General features: G+C 38.1%; 3 pseudogenes; all 3 read right to left on the reverse strand.

The window, feature by feature from the left end:
* Positions 1-452: 452 nt before the first annotated feature.
* Positions 453-2,435, reverse strand: LOC123231724 (annotated as a pseudogene).
* Positions 2,436-17,801: 15,366 nt separating this feature from the next.
* Positions 17,802-19,212, reverse strand: LOC123239108 (annotated as a pseudogene).
* Positions 19,207-20,403, reverse strand: LOC123253647 (annotated as a pseudogene).
* Positions 20,404-24,413: the final 4,010 nt, after the last annotated feature.

Below are 24,413 nucleotides of genomic sequence, written 5' to 3' on the forward strand. Positions count from 1 at the left end.
TTGATTGTTTCTTGATGTCTCATTGAATCAGTAGCTTTCACATGCCCAGTTCTAATTTTTTTGGAAGTTAATTGCCTTTTATTAGAAAAAAAAGTTTATTTGACTTTTTACATAATTTTATTGCTATATATTACAACCAAAAAGCCTACTTTTAACCAGTTTGTAGAATCAATCCATCAACATAAGAAACTGAAGTCATTTTTTAAAAGAAGGAGATGTGGCTGACTATGTCTACTCAAGAATATTTTATGAATAAGAAAAAATCTTTCAAAGCTAATTTACTTCTTGCTGCACATAATCTCCCCCCCCCCCCGCCATTTTCAGAAGGTATCAGAATCTATTTGCCTTTCAATAAATATCAAACTAACTGGCAATAAAATTGATTCTATGGATCAGAGATGCAAGAAAGAGCAGCACTGGCTGTTTCTGTAGTCCAATGAGTCTTTTTTTTTTTAGTCCAAGGAGATTATGTCTAGAATGTTGCTCCTACTGCTGGCTATAACCGCAGTCTCACTTCTGACTGATGAAGTAACATGAATGCTGCTTTCCTGGGGGCTTGTGGATGTGATGATGTTTCCAGCTGTGCTGCTTATTGACAGGATTGAGGAGAGACTATCCAAAAACATAGGACGGTACTGGCAAATCTGAGAAAATACTTGATATACTGGCTTGTGGTGCAATGGTACTGTTCATGAAAGTGGCAGAGCAGCATCTGCAGTCACATTGGGCACCCTGACAGTAGATGGCTGGTACATGAGAACCCCTTTGGTTGTGCTGCTTTGGGTCTCTGCCATAAATATTCATTTCCTTTTGGCAGGAGGCTCTTCTTCATGATCAGAAGAGTTCTCTACTGTTGTCAATAACATCTACTTTCTTCTCGTTTGTTTCACTGGTCACAGTCACTGAGTGAGGACACTTGAACTTTGGACTTAAAACTTTAAGAGCATCTTTTTTTGGTCTCATTGAGTACCAAGAACCATCTTCTTGAAATTTAATCTCATCCGCATCAGAATATTCATTAAGAATTTCCATGAAGAGCCCATCTAAGTATTAGACTTTCATAGGCAGCCTTTTTGTAACAAGCAGGACAAATCCAGGTAGGCTTCTTTTCATTCATTTGTAGGTAAAGAGCAGCATCAAAACATTGCAGATGTGTGCATGTCACAGCCTCATTTTTCCTAGAGGACACATCAGTAATACCCAAAGACTAGTTGTAGCAATTTCACTGTCAGGATCTGCAGTGAGCTTCTCTTTAATTAATGCTCTGGAATGATCAGGGTTTCAAATACCTTTCATTTTTTTTTTAAACCCTTACCTTCCGACTTGGAGTCAGTACTGTGTATTGGCTCCAAGGCAGAAGAGTGGTAAGGGTAGGCAATGGGGGTCAAGGGACTTGCCCAGGGTCACACAGCTGGGAAGTGTCTGAGGCCAGATTTGAACCTAGGACCTCCCATCTCTAGGCCTGGCTCTCAATCCACTGAGCTACCCAGCTGCCCCCATAGCTTTCATTTTTAACCTCTGTAACAACATGGCTGATGTCAGCTGTCATACAAAATATATAGATGGAGTAATTCTTTCCAATTTCAAATGCCTAAAAAATAGAGATCTGATTTGGCACAGCAGAAGCTAACTTAACTAGAGATATAATATTCAAAGGGCATCCCTGGCATTTCTGTTCAATTCCATTTTTTTTGGAGGTGGTACGTATCCAGGCAGAGGAAACAGTTTCCCATTTACTTTTATGCACAGACTATTGGGATAACTATCCTCTTGAGGACAGCTAGCCTCTTCTAGGCACAATCTTAGCTGTACTTGGATAGTGTAATCTCTTCTACCACCTGCAAAAAATCCCTGGAAATGCATATTTCTCTTACTTGTTGAGGTGTCAATGCAAAAATTAAAAACTTCTCTTGAAATCTCTGAACATTGCTCTGAACTAAACTTGTAGGTTTGATAATAACATCAAGAACATCATAGAATGGAAGGCTTTTCAACTGAACATTAGGATGGACAGGAGGATTTGGGGGAGATAGCTGCTGCATCTCAAATGAAGGCTTAGAATCTTGGAGGAACACTGAGCCAACAGGAGAGAAAGGGGACTGAGGTGAGACTGAAATAGAAGGCAATGAGTGGATCCCAGCAACAGTCAAGTCAGATTCCACAGGTGGTGAACTACTGTCCAAATCGAAAACTGATGGTTTTATCATGGACAAATCTGAAAGACTTTAATTGTTTGTGAGTAACACCATCTGTAAAGTTCTCTGATTTTAATCTGAACTGCTATGCTACAGCCACTCTTCAATAAATACAAAGCCCTCATCAGGAGATCATGCTTGTGTCCACTTTTATTATGTCCAACAAAGCCTAATAATACTTGTAGTTCAGAAAACAGAAAACTAGAAACCATATTCCATTAAGTCCTCAAAATCCACCATTTTCTACCACCTGATGGTACAGGAAAAGCCGCTGCTCCCACTGCTGCCACTGCTTCTCCCACAGACTTTGGAGAGGCCACAGCTACCACTACCACCATGTTGTACTGGGCACTGTGAATGATGTGCCACCACTGCCACCAGGCCTCCATCATGTCCCAATTCTAATTTTTTAAGAAAGCATTTTCTTCAGTTAGCTTTTGTTTCTCCTACTTCCAATTTTTCATTTAAATAAATTATTCCCTTCAATGGAGTTTTGTGCTTCTTTTACTATTTGGTCTATTCCATTTTTTATTGTGTTATTTTCTTTTGTATTTTTTTTTGTGCCTCCTTTGCCAAACCTTTGACTCCTTTTTCATGATTCTCTTGCATTACTTTCATTCTCTTTCCCAAGCCACCCCATATTTTTCCGCTATCTCTCATTTGAGTTTTTAAAAAATGTTTGAGTTGCTTTGGGAATTTATTTGGGGGTGGGCGAGTGGGGCCCGAGACCAATTCACATTTTTCTTTGAGGCTTTGGATGTGGCAATTTTGACTTTTTTTTTTCTTCTCAGTTTGTATTTTGATCTTCACTGACAACATAGTAACATTCCATAGATTAGGTTCTTTTTTTGTTGTTGTTTGCTTACTTTTCCATCCTATTTCTTGACTATAACATTAAAAAAAACTGTTAAAGTTGGATTCTTCTCCTGGAATTAAGGGGACACTGACCCAAACTTCATGTTTTTTATAAAGGTGCTTTCAGAGCTAATTTCAGTTATTCCAAGGTCACATGACCTAAGGAGAAGTCTGTTTACTATTTTCCTGACCTGTGTTCTTGTCTGAGAGAGACCACAAACACTTTTTTCCCTTTTGGAACTATATTCTTATTCCCCTATGGCTGAATGCTCTAGTGTGCTAGTGCTGCAACTTGCCCTAAGACTGCCATGGGAAATTCAAAAGAATATTGTACCAAGTGCCAACAGAAGGACCCCTGTTATCTTTTTCTGACCTATTCATTGTCTCCTCCCATTGTGCTTTGTGGGCTGATTTCTCTGGAAACTGCTGCTGCTGATTCAGTTTTCTCTTAGGCCTGCTGCCTACCTTCCCCATGCTTTAATATAGCAAGAACTTAAATGCTCTTTTGTTCTTTCATCCATTCTCTCATTATAAGTTATTGATAAAATCAGTCATGAAATTTTCTTTAAATTGGCTTCTTAACAGTTGGTGACTTCATCCTTTTATGGATTTTGCCACTCTTAGAATTCATTTTGAGAAAATATTTAGAAGTTTTTTGGAGTAGAATTTGGGAGAGCTCGGGTGGTCCCCTACCTTTGCTTCACCATCTTCACTCTACCACTATAAAAAATATACATATTTTTAAAACAAATTCATAAACCCATATTAAGAACTTCTGATATAAAACTATGGTTGGTTGCAACTTTTTTGTGTGTATGATTTGTCTGTTAATTGAGTAGAAGGAAAATGTAATGTAGGAAGTCAGTCAATAGCTTGGAATACATTGAACTAAACAAGACAGATATTTGTATCTTGGTCCAAAACACTAGGAAGTCTCTCCCTACACCCCACAGCTGGGGGCTAAGCCAATTTAAAGAGAATTTTATGACTTTGATTTTATCAATAACTTACAATGAGTGAATGGATGAAAGAACAAAAGAACATTTAAGTTATTGCTATATCCAAAGCATGGAGAAGGTATGCGGTACAGTGTATAGAGTGCTATGCCTGGAATCAGGATGATGAATCTTCCTGAGTTTAAATCTGGCATCATATACTTACTAGCTGTGTGACCCTGGGCAAGTTACTTATCCCTGTTTACCTTCATTTGCTCATCTTTAAAATGAACTGGAGAAGGACATGTTGAACCATTCTAATATTTTTGCCAAGAAAACCCAAAATAGTGTTAAGAAGATTCAGGCATGAATAAAATAACTGAACAATAGCAACAAAAATGTTCAAAGGACCATGCTAATTATTGGGTACTCTTCCGACATCAGGAGAAATTGAGGAAAGTCATTAGCATATTGAGTGGAAACCTTAATGATGAACTTTGGGAGAACATAGACAAGAATAACACATATTGGACCAACATAAATATCATGTGATCTGTCTCCTTGGAGGCAACTCTTGAATTGATTCATTTAAGTATCTACCACGTTGACTACAATTGTGATCATTGGTATTTATCTTGCAAAAACTAATTCTCAAGGACATTCATAGAAGTTCAGTCTTGAAAGGGACCTCAGAGGTTGCCCAATCTGCATATAAGCACCCCATGAACACAATGCATATTCCTCATTAAAAAAAATAATTTGGATAGGCTCTTTGAATTCATTATAACAAAACTGGATCTTTTCTGTGGCTTCACAATAAAGCTATCTTCATAGGTAAGTCTTACTAGGTAAAAAATAGTATATATGTATATACTAAATCCTCAATAGATGGTTTATAGCAGTGATTCCCAAAGTGGGCGCTACCGCCCCCTTGTGGGTGCTGCAGGCGGTGATGGCCACACTTTTTTTGTATTACATTCTATTCTGAGTTCAATAAATAGTTTCATAATTTCTAGGGGACGCTAAGTAATATTTTTCCTGGAAAGGGGGTGGTAGGCAAAAAAAAGTTTGGGAATTGGTTCATAGAATTAACACAAATGTGTCTTTACCATTATATTATAATAATTTGTCACAAGACATAGCCCATTGCACAAAATTGTTGCTCTTTTCAATACTTTTAACTTCATTTATTCTTTTCTACCTCTGTCAATGTCCTATGATGTAGGAGGAACTCTGTAAATAAAACAGTCAAGGGAATTAACATGCCAGATCAGATATATTTTTTTCAGTGTAGTTACAATCAAGGCCAGGTGCTTAGGAAAAGTTAATTCCCATGTAACCAGAAGGTGGCACTGGGGAGCACACTCAGCTGAGCTCTAAGGTCAGAGATCTAGGCACACCTTGAGCCCCTTTTTCTTCACATTGTTTTCAAGTTCCTTATGATGTTCTGGGCAAAAGTAAGGGAGTGTGGATTATTCACCTCTTATTGGCTATTGGGCTTATATGTATCAGGAGTATAAAATCTCAGGGATTTTTCCTTTCTCCTTTAAATAAACTATGATCTCTCTTAATTTTTGGCACCTTGAACCCCTACCAACTCAAGAATATAAATTTATTCCCTCTCAGGACTTTGTCTTTCCTCAATTCCCACTAATCTTCAGATAAGCAGAAACAGCACAGATCAGAATGGCCATCTGAATTTTAATATATAGACACATTTATTCTGAGAAAATATTTTAAAACCATTTGATTGCAGTTTTATTTTATTTTTTAATATTTTAATTTCTCTAATTACCTGTAAAAACAATTTTAAACATTCATTTAAAAAAGAATTTTGAGCTCCAAATTTTCTCCTTCCTTACTCTCTCTTTTCTCTCCTTCCTTTCCCTCCCTGCTCTGCTGAAATAGTAAGCAATTTTATATAGATTTTACATGTGCAATCATGTAAAATGTTTTTTTTATATTAGTAATTTTACAGAAGAAAAGAAAAGAAAAAAAGAATAAAGAGTGAAATATAGAAATGGCAGTTTTAAAAATAACCCATGCTTGGCTGATGTAAAGTGAGGGGAGGCAATAGCAATGCACTTTCCCTCCATTTAATTCTCCTTTACATCATGTGCCTAAGGAATAGAGGAAAGGGTGTGTGGCTCTCTGGGGGAAAAAATGACAGTATGTCATACTCTTAAAGTTTAGTCAACATTATTAACACTTTCTCCATCTAAGCAATTAAAAAAAAAGCAAAGACAAAATTCAGTAAATCAGGTCTTGGTTTGTAGCTTCCTTGATATCTGATATTCTGATAACTGAAAATTTAACAATCAGCTTTCAGTTCAGTTTGAGCTGGCTCAGAACAAGCTAGTAGCTTGTTAGCTAATAGGTGAAAGGATTTCTACCCTGGAAAAATAGAAGGGAAATTCAATGCTTAGCCTCAACACAATCTCTTTGTTGTATCTTAAAGGATGCTGACTAGCTAGTTCTGAGTTTCTAATGGTGGAAAGCAGTTGCCTCTGATATCATTCAACTCCATGCTCCTTCCCCATGTGTTTCAGAGGGGGTTGCTTCTTTCCCCATATTCACTGAGCCTGAGGACATTTCTAACATCACCTGCCTCTTTGCTCACCAACCCAGTGGAAGTGCTTTCTCCCTTCCCTATCTGGGATAAGGTTCCAAGTGGGCTCATATGCAGCATGAGGGCTACAGTTTAGGCACTTAGTCTCTAAAAGATTTGCCATCACTGGTCTAGAAGCTCCCACTGGAAAATCACCCTATTATAAACCTCTCCCAGAGATTGTAGTATTTTTTCCCCTCCCTTCTTGATTCTCTATCTTTCACTTGCTTGTTTTTTTTTGTTTTTTTGTTTTGTTTTTTTTGCTTCATTTTCTAACTAGCTCCTTTAAGGTCAGTGTAACACACACAAAAAATAAGTTATTGTCCTCAAGCAAATTCTTAAAACCTTTTAATGCTTAGAGAGAACTAGGTTAAGGGTTTATCTAGAGGTAAGTTCTTGCTCTGCTTGTTTTCTCTCTTCCGAGGAGCTACTAACAGCTTGCTTAAACCTAAAATGTTAAAAAAAATGATAAAATCACAGTTAGAAAACATCCTTATGTAGTCCACACTTTAAGAGAATTCTTTTCTATAAAATGCAAAACTGTCATGCAGCCTTCCCTCAAAGTCATTCAGTGATCTGGAGTTCCCTCATAATCCATTCCACTTTTGGATAACTCTTACTATTGGAGAGTTTTCTTTAAATTAACCTTGAATTTCCCAATGGACAAATGGTCAAGGGACATGAATAGGCAGTTTTCACACGATGAAATCAAAACTATCAATAAGCACATGAAAAAGGGTTCTAAATCCCTCCTATGCAAATTAAAACAACTCTGAGGTACCACCTTATAGCTAGCTGACAGGCCAATATGGCAGCAAAGGAAAGTGATAAATGTTGGGAGGGATGTGGCAAAATTGGGACACTAATGCATTGTTGTTGGAGTTGTGAATTAATCCAGCCATTCTGGAAGGCAATTTGGAATTATGCACAAAGGGCTTTAAAAGAATGCATATCATTTGATCCAGCAATACCACTACTGGGTTTGTACCCTAAAGAAATAATAAGGAAAAAGACTTACTACAGAAATGTGTATAGCCATGCTTTTTGTGTTGCTAAAAAATTGGAAAATGAGGGGATGTCAATCAATTGAGGAATGGCTGAACAAACAGAATGGTATCTGGTGGTGATGGAATACTATTGTGCTGACAGGAATGATGAACTGGAGGATTTCTATATGAGCTGGAAAGACCTCCAGGAACTGATGCAGAGCTAAAGGAGCAGAACCAGGAGTACACAGAGACTGATACACCATGGCACAAATTGAATGTAATGGACTTTTCAACTAGCAGCAATGCAATGACCAAGGACAATCAAGAGGAACTTATGAGAAAGAACACTATCCACATCCAGAGATAGAACTGTGGAAGAAATGCAGAAGAAATACATATAATCAATCAAGTAGTTCAATACATATATGATTAGGGCATTGATGTTAAAAGATCACTCTACTGGAAATATGAATAACATGGAAATAGATTTTGAATAATGATACATGTATAACACAATGGAACTGCTTGTTAGCTTTGGGAGGGGGGAGGAAAGAGAGGAGGTGTGTGGAATCAAAAATCATGTAACCGGGGCAACTGAGTAGCTCAGTGGAGTGAGAGTCAGGCCTAGAGATGGGAGGTCCTAGGTTCAAACCCGGCCTCAGCCACTTCCCAGCTGTGTGACCCTGGGCAAGTCACTTGACCCCCATTACCCACACTTACCACTCTTCCACCTATGAGACAATACACCAAAGTACAAGGGTTAAAAAAAAAAAAGAATCATGTAACCATGGAAAAATATTTTCAATTAAAAAAAAATTTTTTTTAAAGTTTGTCCCCAAAGAATAAATATAAAAAGATGCTAGCCCTAGCTTCCTAACAAAAGTGGAGGAACCATGGGTGTTACATGTTGGTTAGTTGTCTTTCTTCTTTTTTAATATTAATAATTTAAAATTTGTTTTCTGGGAGGGAAAGGAGAGATATATGGGGACAATCCCTAAATGATATAAAAACAAAAATTATCAACAAAAATTATTTTTAAAATCAATCCTGAAAACGAACTCTATGGTTATCACCAATTTTTCCTATTTCTGTACGGAGACAAAGATAATCCCTCTTCTATTTGATAGTCCTTCAGTTCTGGAAAGTCTTGGCTCCCTAAGTTCTCTTTTAGTCCAAGCTAAATGTAAACAGTTCCTTTAACTGTTTCTCATATGGCATGGTTTGAGGTCTCTCATTATCCTGGTCATTTCCTTTGAATAAGTTCGAGTTTATCAGTGTTCTTCCTAAAATGTCACACTAAGAACTGAATATAGTACTCCAGGCAGCTTGAATTGGTCAGAACACAACAGACTGTCTCCTTCCTCATTCTGAAAACTAGTCTTCTGTTAAATGTATCTGTTAATCTTCACTGTCATTTCATGACCAGGCCACTTTTTATATTTATCTTTATTAAAATACAATACATACATATACACACATACATACATATATAAATTTATCTTTGTTTTAGAACTCATCATACATTTATTTATTTGTTTGTTTTTAGGGCTTTTTTAATTCAAATTTTATTTTTTAAAACATTTTTCCATTTTTATATGATTCATTTTCTTTCCCTCTCCTCTTCCCTCCCTTCTCCCCACCCTAGAGATGATAAGCAATTCCATTGGGTTGTACAAATGTTATCACTTATTTTCATATTATTCATTTTTACCATTATGAAACCCCAAATCATATATCCATATAAACAAGTGATAAGTCATAAGTTTTTCTTTTGCATTTCTACTCCCATAATTCTTTTCTCTCAAGGTGGATAGCATTCTTTCTCATAAGTCCTTCAGAAATGCCCTGGATTATTGTATTGCTACTAGTAGCAAAGTCCATTACATTGGATAGTTCCACAATGTTTCATTTTCAGTGTACGGTGTTCTCTTGGTTCTGCTTCTTTTGCTCTGCATCAATTCCTGGAGGTCTTTCCAGCTCATATATGTTACGATTAAAAATGAGAAAGACTGATATAATAAGAGAAATTAGTAGTTTAATTAAAGTCATGGCCATGTTGGTAAAATATATATATGACCGCACCTATCTTTTAAATTTACCGCCGGAGCCCATCTTGTCCCTCTGGTACGCCAGCCAGCCACTCTGCAAAATCCAGAAAGAGGCTTTCTCTAGGCCCTCCTCTGAATTTAAATTGTCCCATACGTGGGGATGCTGGACGTCCCCATGCCTTAAACCGGAAACAGGAAACCCATAGGGATCACAAGAAATGTAGTTTCAAAGTCCCCATGTGTCCATAGGGAGTCTGCTAGACACTTCCATATTCTCTTTGGGGTACAACCCCATCAGTGATATTGCTGGATCAAATGATATGCATTCTTTTAAAGCCCTTTGTGCATAATTCCAAATTGCCTCCCAGAGAGGCTGGATTAATTCACAATTCCAACAACAATGCATTAGTGTCCAAATTTTGCCATAACCTCTCCAGCATTTATTATTTTCCTTTGCTGTCATTTACTGTCCTTTACTGGCCAATCTGCTAGGTATGAGCTGGTGCCTCAGTGTTGTTTTGATTTGCATTTCTCTAATTATGAGAGATTTAGAACACTTTTTCATGTGCTTATTGATGGTTTTGATTTCTTTATCTGAAAACTGCCTATTCATGTTCCCTGATTATTTGTCTATCAGGGAATGGCTTGATTTTTTTTGTATAATTGACTTAATTCCTTATAAATTTGAGAAATTAGAACTTTTCCAGTGGTTTTTGTTATAAACCCTCCCTTCCATTTGTTGCTTCCCTTCTAATTTTGGTTGCGTTGGGGTTTTTTTTTTTTTGTATAGAAAAGTTTTAGTTTAATATAATCAAAATTATTCATTTTACATTTCGTAATGTTCTCTATCTCCTGCTTGGTCTTAAGTTCCTTCCTTTACCATAGGTCTGACAGGTATACAATTCTATATTTGCCTAATTTATTTATTATTTCCCTCTTTATATTTAAGTCATTTACCCATTCTGAATTAATCTTGGTATAAGGTGTGAGATGTGTTTATGTTGATAAATAACAGATATTTTGGAGAAGCAGATAATTATGCCAGGTCCAGTAACCTCCAAGTCACAGATGCTGACTGACAGGCTTCAGTGAGAAGAGAGGGGGTAAGATGTTGATCTAAAACTAATTTCTCCCATACTGTTTTCCAATTCACCCTGCAGTTTTTGTCAAATAGTAGGTTCTTCTCCCTAAAAATTCATCTTACTGTATTATCTATTGTTCTATACATTAAGATCTTTTTAAATCCTTTTGAATGTTTAATAAGTTCTGTCATTGAATGTTGTCAATTTCCAAATTCTTCCTTCATCCAATTCATTAAAAAAAAAAAAGCATTTAGCAGAGCCTCATAGTTCTCCATTAAAGCCCGTCCTCTAGGACATTAGTCCATTAATCACTGCCTTTGGATTTGAAGATTCAACTAGTAATTCTAAAGCATTTCAAGTTCTGCTAACACCTTCTATCTTGTCCACAAGAATATTGTGAGAAATGATGAGAAATATCTTCCTAAAAACTGGGTATGTTATGTCTACAGCATTCTCTTGATCTAATAATAATCCTACCCAAAAAAAGGGAAATCAGGTTAGACTGGTTTAACTTGCTTTTAATATGCAATGAAACCAAATTCTATGCCAAAATAATGTGGATACTAATCACTTCACAACCTTACTCATTTTCAAGGCATGTTATAAATGACACAAGGTCTAGGAATAATTTTATTTGCCTTGGAATCAAAGCAGGTAAAAAAATAAAAGAGTAAGAAATAAATTTAAAATCATGACATATTCTAAAATATGATAATTTGTAGCACTTAGAATTTATCTCTTTAAATAACAAATATTAACAACAATTTATAAACTACTGAAATGTTTGCTTAGATTAAAAAAACAAACTATGGGAATCCTAAATGTCTATTATTTTAAGAATTTTTAAAAATTTAGGTTTATTTTATTCTGCTATGGATCTGAAATGTCTCTCTTTAATCATCACATCCTTTCATTCAGTATGTTTCACTGCATCATTTCTTCCTACCCAGTTTTTTCTTATTATTACAAACAAGTATTTTGATATCCCTGATTGATTAGAGATTGATATTTCTAATAATATCAACTATATCACAGATTTAGAGTCAGAAGGGACCTCACAAGTTATCTAGCCCAACCCTTATCATTTTATAGTGTTATAGGAGCTGTTATGCTGATAATAAGATGGCCCAAGATCCTCTGATGGTATGAGGACCTGAAGCTGAGTGATCCTGGGAATCCTTAGGGGAACACCAGGTTGTGGTAGTGAAGACCTCACAGGAATATTTGTGACTAAACGAATACACCCAGCTCCACTACTACAGTGTCCCAGGAATAAGTGATCAAATAAGAGACTGTGGGTTAGATCACACAGCTCCTTGACTGCTTATCCAGGCTCTAAAACTGATGGATAACCCTAGTGATTGCAGCTTAACTGTAATTTAAGTAATCCCTCTTCCCTCAGATACCCAAGGATATATTGATGATCCTTAGGGTAATGATGACATCCACCTAAGTAAGTTTCAGAATTTAATAACAACAAATTTAGGGAAAGGGTAATAGGGAGTGAGGGAAAGAGGCATGAGGGAAAGCTTGGCTAGAACTACTGACAATCAGGTCTGTCAACTGAAGGTAGTCAGGTTTGAGATTATCAGCTGGATAGGTTTGTCCCCTAGGTTGCAACCTGGCCAGGCCAGGCCATTTGGCCTGAACCAGATTGTTTGATGGTATTTATATTGCTTCTTCCTTGATGATCAATTGAGTAGGATGAATAACACAGAAGTTGAGGGTGTGATAGAGATTAGAACTGGATGCAGGTATCCTGAGTTGATTTGGCCTACCCCAATCCCAACCAATCTCCCACCATCAATTCCTTCTCCAAATTGAGAGAGCTTCTTGTTCAAAATTCTGCCTTTTATAGTCTCTCCGTAACTGCCTCTCCTTTGCTGGCTCATGGCAAGCTAGGTTGGTTCCAAGTTCTAAACTGCTAAGTGTGACTCATCCTGCTCTCCATTTTGCATAGCAGAAATGATATCACAATATATGAGGAAAATCAGGACTAAAGAGGTTAAGTGACTTGCTGAGAATCTAGGCACCACATGGACAAAATAGGATTTGAACCAATGACCTCTGACTTCAGATCTAGTGTTTTTTCCCACTTCATAGCACTGTCTCTTTGGCATTAATTCCATTCTTTCAAAGTTTCCTCTTAGAATTTGTAACTCAAAACTTTAAAAAAGAAAGAATGTTAAAAATTGGTTTTACATGTAATTGGGGGAAAAGAAAATACTATTTAAACAAATAAGCAGATTCCTCCTAACAAGATGCTGAAAACTACTGGAACAAGTCACAGAACTGTACTCATTCAGTCTCTACAAACTCATGCTCTCTAACATCAAATAAGCCCTGCTAGTTTCAGTATTTGGCTTCTTATCCTCAGCTTCTCTACCAACCCTTCTTCTCTCTTCACAAACCTTCATCATTCATTTCCTCTACTTTCTCAAAACATGACCCGATCTCCTACTTCACTGAGAAGATTGATGCTATCATCTCCCCTCTTCAGAATCTCTCTGGATCCCTACCTTTCCTTTCTTCCTTACCTCTAGTTTCAGAGTAAAAAATGACCTTACTATGTGACAATACCTCTATGTGTTCCCTTAATCTCATCACCTATTGTCTTGATAGAAGAATTTGCCCCACTAATAATTCAATCTTTCTTTCTCTCTTGGTCTCTCATCCTCAATTTTTTCCTATTTCCTTATATTTCCTTATTCCTCACTGCTTCCAAATATGCACATCTCCTCATCCTATGGAAAACTTTCCCTTAACAATGTATTATGTCTTCAAGCTGATGTCTGAAATAAGAATTTAAATGATACTAGTGTGGTATTGGGATTTGAGATGGTCAAGGAATGATTGTTAGGACTTGTAATCAGAAGAATCTCAGGGTTTGGGAAGGCCAACAGGATAAATCTTACAGGATACCCAAATGATATTAAACAGGGTTTAGTTAATGTAAGGGAAGGAAGGGAAGGGAATTGGGATGATATAACTAAAGGATATATAAAGAAACCTCCCACCAAATCTAGTTGTTATCTTCTGACAGTTGGTATCTACACTACCAATTTACCTCTCTACCTAAAAGTATACTTCCTACAATAAATACCCCTCACTAATCAAATTCCCCCCCTTAGATGGTGAATAGAGGTGGTAAAGTTGGAAGGTAAGCAGGAACAGGGCTCAAGGGAAAGGATCTCACTGACAGATGGCTTTAGGTGTCACAAGCAACTCTGTTTGAATATCTATTAGTCAGCATCAACAGGATACACACAAACACAGGAACAAGTAGTTGGATCAGTAGGACAGCCATAGGAGAGGGAGAAATAGACAAACTCATGAGGTCCACCCAAGGAGTTCAGACATACACACCCTCTCCAAATTTCAACTGTTCCCAGAAGAAGCTCTGTCCCTCCCCAGAATTCTGGAAGCTTCCTTCTGACTTTTTAGCAGCTCCTGCTCCTGCTGTTTCCTTATTTTTCTTATAACATGTCCTATAACTCTTATTCTCTTCACTGTTAAACTAGAAAGAGTAGGTTGCCTTTTCAATGCCTCCACTTCTTATCTGCCCATTCTTTCTTTAATTCCTAGACATTTTTATTCTGATTTAAGGTCCTCCACAATTGGACTGTAATATATTTTCTCAGTTTTTTAATTAAAAAAATATATATGAAGAAATATAGCTGTCAGATTGGATTTGGATGGTTTGGGATCAATGATATAGGTATGAAGACTTGGATTTCTGTCAACAAGATTTAATGATGTCTTGTTTGTGTAGGTAGTTTAATATTATAAAGAGGTAGAGAATGAAACAAACAAATTAATTACTTTTTAAAAAAAAAAGATGAACTACCACACCAATGCAACTACCAAGAATTTGGAAATAGGTCTTGATCAAGGATACATGACAAAACTAGTGGAAATGTGCATCGGCCATGGGTGGGGGGAGTGCGGGGGGCGAAGGGGAAAGTAGGAGCATGAATCATGTAACCATGTTAAAAATGAATATTAATAAACATTTAAAAAAAAGATGAAGGAAAGGGTTTTTCTCCCTCTCCCCTATGGAACAGGCATTCCAGGGAGCACAGTAGAAGGACTAGGTGGAATTAGAATGAAACTTTGGGGTGGGAGGGTTGAGAAGGGATCAGAAAGAGGAAATGAGTGGTGAAAGGTGAGTAGAGTTTCAATGCTGATCTATAGGAGATCAGAGCCACTGGGATGTGACAGGTATGACCAGGTATGAATATGTTCATCACTGAGTGGAGAACCCTACTCCTCTATCCACAAAGGACAAGTATAGCAGGAGATTGGAGACCTGAAACTGCTCTTTTTATTTTCCAGAGGTTCTGCACATTCCACTTGGAAGATAGGAATGACAGCAGGAGGTGGAAGATACCTTGTGCTAGTACAGATGAAAATGGTTATGTTGGAGTAGATAGGAGATGCCCCATTTGACCCCTACCATTCTTTTCTTAGGGAACAATGCTGAGCCAAGCAGAAAATGGAAGGCTCAAGGAACTAATATACTGGTAATCTGAGGTCTTTCCTGAGGTAAAGCAGCCTCAAGAGATAGTAGACTCCCTGTACAGATGGAAGATGTTCAGCCTGGTCCCCATCAGGCTTTCACATGGCATGTGAAGTAATGCAGAACATATTCCCATATTAAGTTCTAATACTTTCTTTGAATTCTCTATAGGGTGATGGTTATTTGATGCAAAGAACTTATAATAATTAAACTCAATTAGAGAAGAAAAGAATATTTGTCTAGTTAAGTGACCAGTTCAACAGTCAAGCACTGAGTAAAGAAATTTCATGTGAAGCAAAAATTCCTGAATGGACCAATAACATTAAAGCCAAATTTAGCCTTGTGAGCTACCTCAAGCAAATAAGTTTCCTGCTTCAAATGTTTTTCTGCTAGGTTTCAATAAGTATGTGTCGACTCTTTACTCTGGCTATTGTAAGAAGGGGGTGATTGGGAGGATTGCGGTGTAGTTGGGAACCCACTAGTAAGATAACAGCCACCCTTCATTACTGGGAGACAAATGGGGTTCCCTGAGGAAAATGGGGGTTCCCAGAAAATCATGCTGGTGTTAAAGGGTTAAAGGAATGTTGTTCCCTCAAGGGGAAATGAGTGTAACCCCAATAGGATGTGGGTACCAGTCAGGGTATATAGAAGCTTCCCAGCAGAGAGTCAGGCCTAAAATGGAGATTCAGCCTGCCTCCCTTCACTAACCCTTACACTATACCTCCCACCAATAGGTACATGCAGATCTGACTTGATAAACTTGAGAGTTTATTTCAGGAACTGATAACAGAAGGAATGAGAATGGGTTTTGCAGGAAAGAGGGTGCAGGGTAATTCCCTAAGCCCAAGTCCTTCACTATGCCAAGTACCCACAGAAATTCAGACCCCCAGATCTGAATCCAGTGTTTTCCAAATGCAGCTTCACATTCCTGTGCCCACAATTGTATTTTCTCTAAAGCTATGATTGATATTAAACCCAGAGGGATATTATTGGGCAATGCCCATGGCAAGTGAGGGGTCTGGGAATCGGGTCCCCAAAGGAAGTCCAGACCCCCCTCCCCACTCTGTTGAGGAAGTTGCTGGTTATCAGTGAGCCTCAGGAACCAAGATGTATCAGGAGAAATTCTGGTCTTCTTTGAATGTCTGAGGAAAAACCTCCAAAACTCACTTCTGAGGGTCTCTCTGCCAATTATCAACCAACTCCCACATTGGCTCCCTCCCAAAAGCTGCTCCTTCTGGCTCTCCAATCCCAGAACCCTTTGCTTTCCTCCAATAGTCACTGGATCTCCTTCCTTAACATTCTAATTGCAAAAGTTCCAAAATACCAGTGCTTGCATTGCCTTCTTACACTATTGAGTGCATTAATGAAACAGCATGCTTTGGGTTTATATTGTGTGGTGATATTCTCCAGTCATTCATTCATGTTCTACTCTTCATGACTCCATATAGGGTTTTGTTCTCAAAGATACTGGAATGGTTTGCTATTTCCTTCTCCAGTGGTTAAGGTGAATTGAGGTTAAATTACTTGCCTAGCATCACAAAGTTAGTGAATGTCTGAGACTGGATTTGAACTCAGGTCATCCTGACTCCAAGTCTAGGAATCTATCCACTGAGCCAGTTTACAATATTTGTATCTTGTCCTGGAGCATCAAACCTATTGTGAGACCTTTTCAATCTGGAATATACCTCAATAAGGCTTGCTTTCTTTTCATATGGATAAATTACTCCTAGAGTCTCCATTTTATGGAGGGTCCCAGGCTACTCCTCATTCACTTCCAAACTCTGTTCTTGGCTTCCAGACTTCAAAATCACACTCTGCATTAGGTACCACACCCCCGTTCAGCTCCTATTTGTATGTTGTCTTTCCCCCATTAGAGATTAGAAAGAAAGGGGCAGCTAAATAGCCCAGTGAATAGAGTGCCAGGCCTGGAGTCAGGACATGGGTTCAAATCTGGCCTTAGATGCTTACTAGTTGTGTGTCTTTGGGTAAGTCACTTAACTGCAGTTACCTAGCCCTTGCTATTCTTTTCTTAGAATTAAAACTTAAAAAAAAAAAAGGTGAGGGTTTAAAAAAAGGAGATAAAAAGGAAAGTAGAAAATTGGGGTGGGGATTTTATAAAAAATCTCTCAGCTAGAGGTCTCATATTTAAAATATGGAGACGATTTTGTCACATTTATAAGAATATGAGCCATTCCCCAATTAATAAATGGACAAAAGATATGAATAAATAGTTTTTGGATGAAGAAATCAAAGATATATAACTATATGAAAAAATGTTCTAGATTGTTATTATTATTTTTTTTACATTAAACTGTTTTAATGGTCTCAAAATTTTGTGACAGATTTTTGGTCAAGTTGTTTCCTTTTAAAAATTATTGATTTTATAAATTAATAACTTAAAACTGCCATGAAATAAATGGTCCACAAAAACATTCCTTTCTTCTTGAAGCTTTTATGACACGTAATCATTGACCAGTCTTTTACTATTAAACTTAAATGGACAATTGAGACAAACAGTTCTGAGACTGTTCTTCCACCACTGATTAAAACTGGGGTGACAAGTGTTGTACAGAATATTCACTTAGCCTTCTGGGCCTTCTGGGCAAATTTTGTGACCTTGCCAGCTCCAGCAGCCTTCTTGTCAACTGCCTTGATGACACCAACTTCAACAACCTCATATCACAAACAGCAAAATGACCCAGAGGAGGATAATCAGAGAAGCTCTCCAGACACCTGGACTTGCCTGGAAGCATGTCAACGATGGCAGCATCACCAGATTTCAGGAATTTAGGGCCATCTTCCAGCCTCTTACCAGAAAGACGATCAAACTTCTCCTTCAGTTCAGCAAACTTGCACGCGATGTGAGCAGTGTCATAATCCAGAACAGGTGCATAGCCAGCACTGATTTGGCCTGAATGGTTCAGGACAATGACTTGTGCAGTGAAGCCAACTGGCTCTATGGGTGGGTCATTCTTGCTATCACCAGCCACATTACCATGGTGGACATCTTTGACAGACATATTTTTGACATTGAAACCAACATTATCTCCAGGCAGAGCTTCACTCAAAGCTTCATGGTGCATTTCAACAGATTTTGCTTTAGTTGTGACATTGACTGGGGCAAAGGTGACCACCATTCCTGGTTTTAGAACACCAGTTTCCACATGACCAACAAGCACTATACCAATACCACCAATCTTGTAGACATCTTGAAGGGGTAGAAAAGGGGCTTGTCTCAGGCCTAGAGATGGGAGGTCCTAGGTTCAAATCTGACCTCAGACACTTCCCAGCTGTGTGACCCTGGGCAAGTCACTTGACCCCCATTGCCCACCCTTACCACTTTGCCACCTAGGAGCCAATACACAGAAGTTAAGGGTTTAAAAAAAGGGAGGGGGCTTGTCAGCTGGATGAGTTGGTGGCAGGATGTAATCTAAAGCTCCAAGCAGTGTAGTTCCATTAGCATTGCCATCCTTATGGGTGACTTTTCATCCCTTGAACCAAAGCATATTAGAGGTTGGCTCCAGCATGTTGTCACCATTCCAACCTGAAATTGTCACAAAAGCTACCATGTCAGGGTTGTAGTCAATTTTCTTAATATAGGTACTGAATTCCTTAATAATTTCCTCATATCTCTTCTGGCTGTAGGAGGGCTTGGGGGAATCCATTTAGTTGATGCCAAAAAACAGTTGTTTCACAACTAGTGTGCTCATGGGTCTGCCCATTCTTTGAGATACCAACTTCAAATTCACCAGTACCAGCAGCAACAATCAGGACAGCACAGTCAGCCTGAGATGTGCCAGTAATCATGTTCTTGATGAAGTCTCTATGTCCTGTAGCATCAGTAATGATCACATAATACTTGTTGGATTCAAATTTCCACAGGGAGATATCAATAGTGATACCATGCTCACATTCAGCCTTCAGCTTATCCAAGACCCGGGAATATTTGAAGGAGCCCTTCCCCATCTTAGCAACCTACTTCTCAAACTTCTCAATGGTTCTCTTATCAATGCCATCGCATTTGTAGATGAGATGGCCTGTAGTGGTGGACTTGCCAGAGTCTATGTGTCCAATGATGACAATGTTAATATGAGTCTTTTCCTTGCCTATTTTTATGGAGGTTTAGCGATGGTTTTCACAAGACCTGTGTTCTGGCAGCAAACCCATTGTGAAAAAACTCTAGATTATTATTGACTAGAGAAAGGAAAACAAGTTTGAAATATAATCTCATACCTATCAGATTGAACAAAGTGATAGAAGGTCAAAATGACAAATGTTAAAGATGTGGGAAAATGGGGCAATACTATTGTTCAATTCAACAGATTTTACTTCAATTGTAACATTCACTGGGATAAAGGTGAACACCATTCCAGGTTTTAGAACACCAATTTCCACATGGCCAACAGGTACTATACCAATACCACCAATCTTGTAGACATTTTGGAGGAGTAAAAAAAGGGGCTTGTCAGTTGGATGAGTTGGTGGCAGGAGGCAATCCAAAGCTTCAAACAGTGTAGTTCCATTAGCATTGCCATCCTTGTGGGTGACTTTCCATCCCTTGAACCGAAGCATATTAGAGCTTGGCTCCAGCATGTTGTCACCATTCCAACCTGAAATTGTCACAAAAGCTACTGTGTCAGGGTTGTAGTCAGTTTTCTTAATATAGGTACTGAATTCCTTAACAATTTCCTCATATCTCTTCTGGCTGTATGGGGCTCAGTGGAATCCATTTTGTTGATGCCAAGAATTAGTTTCACAACAAGTGTGCTCTTGGGTCTGCCCATTCTTTGAGATACCAGCTTCAAATTCACCAACACCACCAGCAACAATCAGGACAGCACAATCAGCCTGAGATGTGCCCATAATCATGTTCTTGATAAAATGTCTGTATCCCGGAGCATCAATAATGACCACATGATACTTGCTGGTCTCAAATTTCTACAGGGAGTTATCAATAATGATACCATGCTTACATTCAGCTTTCAGCTTATCCAAGACCCAGGCATATTTGAAGGAGCCCTTTCCCATCTCAGCAGCCTCCTTCTCAAACTTCTCAATGATTCTCTTATCAATTCCGCCACATTTGTAAATGAGATGGCCTATAGTGGAGGACTTGCCAGAGTCTATGTGTCCAATGATGACAATGTTAATATGAGTCTTTTCCTTGCCCATTTTTTGTGGAGGTTTAGTGATGGTTTTCACAAGACCTGTGTTCTGGCAGCAAACCCATTGTGAATAAAAAAGCAAAACTATATACCTCTTGACCCAGAAATACCACTATTAGTTTTATTTTCTAAGGTGATCAGGGGAAAAGAAAAAGAACTTTATATATTCTAAAATATTTAAAGCAGCTCTTTTTGTGGTGATAAAGAACTGGAAATTGAGGGGATATCCAACAACTGGAAAATAGCTAAAAGAGTTATAGCATGTCATTGTGATGGAATACTACTGCACCATAAGAAATGATAAGCAGGTTAATTAAAAATCAACATAGAAAGACCTACATGAAATTATAAAGAGTAAATGCTCAGAACCAAGAGAACCTTATATACAGCAACAAAAATATTGATTGAATAAAAACTTGTACGTCTGATCAGGGGTTGGCAACGTATGGCTCTCAAGCAAAGGGCCAGATATGGCTCTTTCTGCAGGAGCCATAAAGTCAATTTTTTTTTCAGGCACTGTTACAGGAGCGTTCACTGTTACAAGAGCGCGCACTGTGAGCACTGTACGGCTCTCACCAAATTACATTTTAAAAAATGTGGCATTGGGGGCAGCTGGGTAGCTCAGTGGATTGAGAGCCAGGCCTAGAGATGGGAGGTCCTAGGTTCAAATCTGGCCTCAGACACTTCCCAGCTGTGTGACCCTGGGCAAGTCACTTGACCCCCACTGCCCATCCTTACCACTCTTCCACCTATAAGTCAATACACAGAAGTTAAGGGTTTAAAATAAAAAAAAAAATGTGGCATTTATGTCTCTCACAGCCAAAAAGGTTGCCGACCCCTGCTCTAGATAAAGAACTGATAAATAGAAACAAGCCAAACAGTCATATAGACATGTCTTTTTTTGTCAAACGATGCCTTCTTTAATAAAGGGAGAAACCTGAATTTTAGTGTAATAAACAAACAAACAAATAAATTCATTAATTAAAAAATGTAAATTCCTTGAAGGAGGACTGGGTTTTTTTTGCTTGTATTTGTATCCCTAGAATTCAGCACAGTGTCTGGTACACAGTAAGAATTAAATAAGTGCTCATTTCCTTTTGCTTTAATTTAGTATTATCCATAATATTATAATTTCATCTGAATTATTATTAAGAAAATGGTTATTTTTAAGATCCCAAAGTGTCATGATTATCAATGGTTGGTGCTGCAGAAAGAAAACACATTGGATATTTCCCATCCAATTCCCATCATATTTTCTTTTAGCAGAGTCATCCCTAGCACCCCAAGAAAATGTTAATATAACTATGTGGTGGTGGTCTAACTCTAGGAATTTAGATCTGATAGTATAAAAGTAGGTTGGAGTGATTAGCCAAATCCAAGAAATAGTGGAGTGTTTATAAAATGTCTGTAAATCCTACTATAATACTCTTGTTAAATTTGGGGATATGGAAAAGACTATCCCCATTCCTAGTGTTATATGGGTATTCACAAAAGCTGTCTTCCATATCTATAACATTCACCCTTCTCATCTCTACCTTTGGTATGTGCCATTTCCTTATAGGTTAACCAAAGGTCCTGTCTCCTTCATGAAACACTTCTGTTTTCTCTCCTTAAATTTTCCTGGAGCACTTAATCTGGGTTTCTACATAGCTCACATCATGCTTTATTTTGTATTATAATTTTTTGGTGCTTTTAGTGAATAATCACTAAATTTAATTGACCTAGATGGAATGATTCAGGATCAGGATTTTCACTCTAAGTATGAAAGCATTCCACTATAGCATCCCACTTTTCCCATTACTTAACTTTCTCTTTCTGCATTCCTTCCTATTCTTCCTGACTCCTTAAAATCAATTCATGCCCCTTCCATCAATTTTCTAAATCTGGAATCAGCCAAGCCTCAAGAAAGACACCCTTGTGGTAATTGTAGACTTTGGGAATCTTTGTTAATTCCCGATATGACTTCTCCATAGTGTCTCTGGAATATGCATATGGAACAGTCAGAATTTGAAGAATGGACTAAAAGAGGCATTGCTGTTCAGTGCTTTGAGGCTTCTGTAATATCCATTTCTGAAAAGAAAATGGAGAACAGACAGAATGAGTGACAACCAACAGTTTAGATTTTGGAACTTATCCAGATGCTATGAGCCAAGGGGCAAAAGACAGTTGCTGCCAGCACTATAAAAAGGCAGAAGCTGAATCAAATGCTCTCAGTTGTGAGAAAGGGACCCCGGGTGGTGGATGCGTAGGCCAAACAACCTGCTCAAGTTACCTGTATCCTGTTTTCATTGATTACCACATTATCAACTACTGAATAAAGCTTTAAGATATATACCGATTACCTAATTATCAAGAAGAACATCATCAAACTCACATCACCTGGTCAGGGCCAAGGTGCCTGGCCTGACCAGGGCCAAAGAGGGAGAAGGAACCAGCCAACAGAAGCAAGCTGATTATCAATTGATCATCCAACTTAATCATCTATAGTCTAGCATAGATTCCCAACACCTTCTTCCTCAACCTTGATCTTTCCCCTGAGTTTATTATAATTAAATTCTTTAAAACTTATTTAGGTGGAGGCTGTTATTATCCTAAAGATCAGTCTACTATTCTTACATCTAAAGGGGAAAGGGAATACTTCAGTTAAATCACAGTTACCGTGTTATTCAATTATTATCAACATCTATCCTCATCATTAACATCTATCCATTAACTCAACTCCAAGACAAATAACCAGAGAAGCTGTGTGATTTAGTTCACAGCTTCTCACTTAGTCACTTAGTCCTGGGCACTGTAGGTGGGAACTGGTGCTCAGCTGAGCTGCAAATATTTGTAAGACTTGGTGTTCACTACCTCAGCCTTGGTGTTCACTTAGGCTTCCCATCCTTACTCAGCTTAGGTCCTTATACCATGTGAGGACCTTGGGCCATCTCTCTATCAGGCCCAATCCAGAAGCATCATACTGCCCATAGCACTTCATATTACAAAGTGTAAAAATGAGAGTATACAAAGCAAAAAAAATCAAATTATGTACATTTATATCATTTGCGGTTCATTAAACAAACCCCAAAAAACTTTATTTTTCTATCTTATTATCAGTACTAAGTATTGATTCCAAGGTAGAAGAGTGGTAAGGGCTAGGCAGTTAGGGTTAAGCAACTTGCCCAGAGTATCTGAGGTCAGATTTGAACCCCAAACCTTAGTCTCTTGTCTTGACTCTCTAAATACTTAGCTCCCCGTATGGTTTATTTTTAGAAAAGTTTTTTTTCATCTAGATATAAAGATATAGTAAGATTTTAAGCTGATAAGAAAGGGAATATATTAGGTAAAGAGGTTTCTCCTGGCTGTTGAAGTCCTTCAATTTCTTCTTAGAGTTCCCACCAAATATACATCTTTTTTTTTTTTTTTTGCAGTTTAATATTTTATTTTTTTAGAAAAATTTTCCATGGTTACATGATTCTTGTTTTTACTTCCCCAACGCGCAATTCCACTGGTTTTAACATGTGTGATCAATCAAGACTTATTTACATATTATTGATAGTTGTCTTGGTGTGGTTGTTTAGTGTCTACTCTTGTGAGGAAGATGATTTAGTATTAGTTACATATATTTTATATGGACCTAGCAGGAAGGGCTGGAGGATTCCAAGATCGAATGAAGGAGCAGGAAGTAGGGTTTATGCTCTGAGAGAGACTCCATTAGTGGTTGGCACAAACTGTTGCTAGCCCTGGGATATCTCAGAGTTAAGGACACCTTGCATCCTGATTCCCTGGGATCCTGAGTGGTGGTGGCTTTCAACAAGTGAACAAGACCTGCAGAGCTGCACCAAGTGGAGGAGGGGTTTGGGATCTGGTGGACAGCATCTTAAGTACACTCTCTCTACTTGGGTACCTTGGACCACCTTGGCTTTTGGCATCCTGTGATCATCTTTGGATTACCATGAGAACCCTCAAAGCCACCCTCAGGCCCTTTAACTGTGCTGGTCAAACCTGGCTGGAACCAGGTTTGAAGCAGCCTTC

The sequence above is a fragment of the Gracilinanus agilis genome, chromosome 1 (genome assembly GCF_016433145.1).
Source record: "Gracilinanus agilis isolate LMUSP501 chromosome 1, AgileGrace, whole genome shotgun sequence".
Taxonomy (NCBI): Eukaryota; Metazoa; Chordata; class Mammalia; order Didelphimorphia; family Didelphidae; genus Gracilinanus; species Gracilinanus agilis.